This window comes from Citrus clementina, unplaced genomic scaffold, assembly GCF_000493195.1.
Source record: "Citrus clementina cultivar Clemenules unplaced genomic scaffold, Citrus_clementina_v1.0 scaffold_5, whole genome shotgun sequence".
Taxonomy (NCBI): domain Eukaryota; kingdom Viridiplantae; phylum Streptophyta; class Magnoliopsida; order Sapindales; family Rutaceae; genus Citrus; species Citrus x clementina.
Window position 1 is genome coordinate 18,812,527 of NW_006262201.1, and position 6,679 is coordinate 18,819,205.

A 6,679-nucleotide genomic window follows, 5' to 3' on the forward strand; every position below is an offset into this window, starting at 1 on the left:
CGGATTATAATTTTTCAATCCAATCCAATCCACAGATTGATAAAATTCAATCCAAATCCAATCCATACATCTGTGGATCGGATACGGATTTGACTCAATCCATATCCAATCCATACATCTGCAGATCGGATGCGGATTTGACTCAATCCATATGCAATCCACCATTTTGCGCATTAGTTTTCGAATTAAAAATTTTTAGTTCTCTCCAACTAATGAAATAAAAAAATCTAATATAAAAATAATTTTGCTACCAATTAAATTTAAAATTGAATAAAATTTAAATAAATTAATTGTTTAAATAAAGCTAAAATAATACATTTAAAGTTTCAAAATATAACACATCGAGACTAATTATTCAAATAAAACTACAATAATACGCTCAAAGTTTCAAAATATAACACACGAAGCTTAATTATTCAAATAAAGTTACAATAATACGTTAATATAACACCGAAATTAATTGTTCAAATAAAGCCACAATTAATTGAAATGGCGAAGTTTCGGAAACCAAACACAGTCTGATCCTTCACCAGGGCTGTTGCACCTGTCGAAAAGTGGTGATTATGGAGCCATCCACGATGGGAACCAGGAGAAGCCGTACGGGTGGTGATCTTGAAGGTTGTGATAGTGAAATTGTTCAGCTGGAACCAGTGAATGTGAAGTGGCTCGATGGACTTGGGAAAGAAGATGGCTTGCTCTCACCGGAATCTCGCGGCCGATGTCCTTTAAATTCGCGTCGAGGGTGTATCCAACCAGTATTGAGTGTTGCTAATGTGTGTGACGGCGGGGAAGCTTAGGGTTTTTTGTTTGCAAGTTGTTGGTGACTTGGCGTTATGTTACTTTGCTTTTACTAGTGCGTGTGACTTTGCTTTTATTTTGTTTTACAATTTTTACAAGTTATATTTGTATATTTGATTATTTAATTATTTTTCATTTTATATTATTATTGGGTAATGGCTAAGATATGTTATAGTGCTTAGTAACTATGCAATGTCACATTTATAATTTATAATAATTTTTTAATTATATATATATATATATATATATATATATATATATATTTTTTGCGGATTCACGGATTTCTGCGGATTTACAGAAGTAAATCCATATCCAATCCATCGACTGCGGATTTTTAAATTTTCAATCCATATCCAATCCACCAATCCACGGATCGGATTTATACGGATCGGATTCAGCGGATCGGACAGATTGAGCGGATCGGATTGGATTCTGAACACCCCTATCTTGTCGTTCTTTCCACGAAATGCTAAATTATTCTTTGCAAGATTCTGTACAACAGCAATAATTCTTATTATTACTTTTTCCCAATGATCTCTTTCCTTATTGATTTTTTCTTGAATATCTTTGTCAATTGTTCTTTTCTTCAATAATCTTTCTTCTAATTCAACCCACATATTCATATTAGTGATGTGTTCAGTGTTGGTTTCATGACTTTTAAGTTTAACACTAAGGTTTTTCCAATCATTAGTTCCTTCATTACTTAGTTGACTTTTATTAGAGTTTGCATTGAATAATTTGCAACAAAAACAATAAACTTTATCAAAATCTTTTGAATATACTAGCCATCTTCGATTATATTTTTCTCCATTGGATAATTTTTTAATGTAATATGTAGTAGAAAAATGCCTAGAAAATTCATCCTTTGGAAAAATTAAATTATTCTCTCTAATTGGACCTTTCTCTACAAGGAAATCTCTTAATTTTGTATCTATATTTTCCCATCTACCAGGATCATAAATATTATTTGGAAAATGGAACTCTTCTAGATCTTCAATTTCATCTCTAATTTCACTTTCATTCTGATTATTATTATTATTTTCGGTGTCATTTTTATCATTAGACACTTCATCATCTACTAATTCAACTTGAGTTTGTTCAATTACTAATTCTTCACTCAAATTCACATTTTTTTTTATCACTCCTAACAAACTTATCAAGGGCTCCTTTTTGTGATTGAACTAACTTTTCTGTTCTTCTCTGTTTTTGCAGTTTTTGATATCCCGATTCATATTTTCTTGTAGACATTATTTATTATTGAAATAGAATAATAATAAAGCATGCTAGATAAATTAAATCAAAACAAGTGAATACAAGCATATGTATAAGAAAAAATAGCACAAATAAATAATAGGGATTCAAGAGAATAAAAAGATAAAACCTGGAACTTTGAACTTAAATCACAAATTAACTTTAATTTTGAGATTGTGGCAACGTGGCTTTCAACGATAGTTGGGAGCAATGATCAATGACTAGAGGAAAAAGAAGTTGTAGTGGAGAAAAAATAAATTTTTTTGTTTTTTTTCTTGTAGACACATTTCTTTTGCTTTTGGAGTACTCCCCATTTAGATTTAATGGGGAGTAATTCACTTCAGTATGAAAAATTAGGTGAATTCCAAATGCAATATATAACTATCAAATTTGAATGTTATTTCTTGAAAATATAATAATATTTATTAACCATATTCTAAGTGCACTCAACTACCTAATATGAACGTTTATTCTTTGAAAATGTAATAACATTTTTTAGCCTAAATCTAAATGCAATCAAAAGCTTCCAATTTGAAATTTTTTAAGTCTTATCCATTATTTAATATGGTTTACCTTATTTAAAGCAAATTAATTATTATTAATTAAATTTAAAAAATTAAAAAATTAATATCCCAAATTTGGGGCCTTCATCGTGGCGGGAGCCCTAGGCAACAAGCCGCCTCTGGATGTTGTAGTTTTTAAGTTGCAGCTGCTGTAGAGTAAAAACTACAACTGTGGAGTAGAACTTGGGAAAAAAAATTGTTAAGTTGCCAAAGCCCAGCTACAAGTGTTACCAAACACCTTAGTAGCTGGGCTGTCACACCACACTCCCAAACGGGCTAAGAGGTGCATTGTTAGCTGGCATAAGATTGAGATGCTGGAAATAACATTAGATGACAAAGCAATAAGTGCAGCTTAGTTGGCGTAGGATCGAGGTATCAGACGTAATGTCAGATGAAAAGTCCAAAACATGGATAATAGCTGTCGGTATTGTTCATGTTATTGTTCATTGGCACTGTTCATTTGATGTTATTTATGCTATTGTTAGGGGCGAAGTCAGAAAAAAATTTTTGGGGCGGCTAAATTTTTTCCAAGTCCAAATATTATTGCAACTAAGAGTATAAAATTTAATGAAAAGTTCATTAATATATAAGAAAATAAATCGAATCCCAAAAGTAATTCAATTACAACTAAAAACTACTTAGGTTGTGCCTTACGATACTTTGGAGCATTAAATTTATCTATTATCGAATTTGAATAGATAGTATCAAAAATTCTCATTTGTTGTAGATAACCATACAATTTAATATAAACTCCTTCTCCATCTTATTTTGACTGGTGTCTTGATAACCCACTAAACCAAGCCATTTGATTCAGCTCCTGGAATTCTTCTTTTCTTTCATGGGAATAACTATCTCTAATCTATGATCTATCAATAATCAAATTAAAATTTTGATTTCTAGAGTTCAATGATTTGACCTAACAATAATTTAATCTTATGCTATAAAATTAGAAAAAGAACTAACTAAAATCTTTACTACCTTACAATTAATAAATATATTGTAAATGATTAAATAAAAAATAAATTTATTATATATTCTTACCAATGGAGGATGAATAAATGAAGAAGAAGCAGAACATGTCAGCAGAAACAAAGAGAGCAGGTTATGAAAGAATAAAGTAAACTCTCACTTTTTATTTATTTATTTATATGAACGGCAAAGTTGTAAATTAATAGAATATGAAGTTGTAAATAAAAGAATAGAGTAATGACAATTTTTTAAACTTTACACAATGGTATTTTCGTAAATTTTTCAAAAATTTCCACAAGTAGCTTGTCCCCTAGTTATTGTTCACTCGACAACAATCATAAATTTGTCAAGGTGTTCACAAAGCACTGTCATTAAGGCTAATTTCCGCTCCCCTAGGAAGATTTTCCACAAAAAGAGGACACAAATAGCGGATTGACCTCAAGGATTCAATAATGACACTGTTCTGAGGTTGCACTCCAAGTATAACAGTTTAGAACAACAAAAGAAAAATTGATGAAGAAAATATGAGATAGAAGGAGTGGTTATAAAGGTGCCTTAAAGGATTTCTGTCTCCTTTATATAAAAAATCCCTTTATAATCCTTTTACTAATTCAATTTGAATTAATCACTTACTTTCCTTATTTGATTTGAATTAATCATCCATATGCCTCATAATTTAATTCAAATTTTGAATAATCAAAATCACATCTAGATTTGACTTATTCAACTTTAGTTTGTAATTAAATCAAACATATGACTAATTTCAAATAAAACATAAAAATGATTACTCTCACTTCCCTCCAATATGGAACATTAGTATCTTGAAATACCAATAAAACTCCAACAAAAATAGCAGGTGTAGTGCTAGTTGGCATTAGATCAATGTCTTAGAAGTAGGCGTTGGGTGACTAACCAAAGTGCAAACAAAAAGTAAGTTAATGTGGATATCTATGTATTAGAGAGTCCAACAGATAAACGAAGCGGCTACAAGGATTATGAGATACAATGCATATTTGATGTCTATATGAGGTAGATTTGATCTCCTCTCCTCTTTTGCCTATAAATAGAGGAAGAGCTAAAGGTAAGGTGGATACTTATGCTAAATATTTTAGTATTCTCCTTCGAAGGTTTCTCCTTTTCTTTAATGTGGGCAGCCGATGATATTTGCCAATAAACCCACCGGCAGACCTGACCCTTGTGCTTATTTTTGTAGATAATGTTATTGAGTTTTAAATGGAAAGTTTAAGAGGAGACAATCAATCAGATTCTTGGTGCCATCTTTTTCTTATGTTTTATTCTTTTTGTTTAAGAAAATTTTGTACGCTTTTCCTTAGTAATTAGTGAGTGGAATTCTTAGTCCTTTATCTAATTTTGGGAGTGATTTCATTATAATGAAAGAATAATGATAGACATCCAAAGTTTTTATCCCAAATTCTACCCTAATTGATATGTAATATAAATTAATTATATTATCCTCACTAACCAATTGATAAATGCCATGTCATTTGAAATAGTTTTTAGGATAAATAATTTGGGATATGTAGCACTACTCAAATCTAAAATGAATTTAAAACACCTTAAGAAAAATTTGTAGCCTAAGGCTCAAGATTCCTTTAGCCCTTTAGCCTAAGACTTTTGACAATACTTAACCATGTAAAAATGAGGAAGATTTTAAAACCATCATTTTAGGCACCCACATTAAAAGGAGTATACTCTTTATGATGGTGCAATAGCCATCATTAAATATATATATTTTTAATAATAGTTATTTTCCAAAACAATCTTTATTTCTTGTAACTATATATATTTTGATGAGGGTTACTATATATAACCATCATTAAATGTATATGTTCAATATCAAATTTAAATCACCGTTTTTAAATGTGTCATTTTAATGACAGTTTATTGACAGAATCATCATTAAATTTATTGACAGAATCATCATTAAATCTTGAAACAACATTTAATGCTGGTCAATCATCCCAACAAGGACAATTTGGGTCGGACCTTCCAGATCCTAGAGCATCCCATAAAAAATGTCCGTTTAACTTTACAGGGTATACTAGGTACCCTTCTGAGTTAAATCGTGTGATTGGCAGATTTTCTTGGGTTGTTTAAACAACCGTGATCATTGAAGAATAAGTGAATGATAACCTTGGAGGCTCTTGAGGAGCACTAGGTAACAGCTGAGAGGTACTTGGTGGAGGCCTAAAAGTCATTTTGACAGTACCATCTGGCGTTCTTTCAAACATACTTTCTGATGTCTAAATGGGGGCTGTATTGTTATGGAATTTTTTATAATTTGAAATCTATTCCAGCGGCATGAGTTTTATGAGTTCATGGTGAGGGATTTGTCTAGGGATTTGGATGATGGTTGGAATTTGGTCTGATTCTGCTAACACCATAAGAGCATCAGAGTGGTTGTCAGGTGTGGGAAGATCTAAGGCATGATTTTAAAGCCTATAGACCAACTAATGGTGTAAAGTAGCCATTTTTGCTGAGGAGATTTATTCTGCTCCTTGAATTTGAACTTGAACTTTCAAGGCAGTTGACAGGTTGGTATCTTGGAGAGATAAATTGAAATTGGGGTAGAAAGTGAGAAGAGCACTTCCTGCATGTAAAGTGGTCAGGATAGTACCAATTACTGCATCCTGATACTGTTTGAATTTGGTGTTGAGCATAGCAATTCTGGCTGTAACAGGTAATCCTTTTCTTCCATGTAAGGTCAGGATTAATCTTACTCCCCCAAGATGGAGATGAGTATAACCCTCTCTTTTCCAGTTGGAAATCAATTCTGGAGCTATTTCCAAAGTAACATATTGCTAAGTTGTGGTAGCTTGAAGAGTGCACTGATCTGGTCTAGAGGACTGGATGTATTCTTTTAGTAGAGATAAGGGTTATGATACTTCTAGTAAAAGAGTTTCCTCTCTTGTAGAGCTGATAAGGACTAAGAAGAGGGAATGAAGATTCATTGATCTGGGCTGACTCAAGAATATATGAATACTCAACAAGGTTTTCTATTTTATTGGCTGTTTGTTTGGTGCAAGATTTGGGTAAAGACAAAGTAGAAGAAAGGGAGATTGGAGTGAACGTAGAAG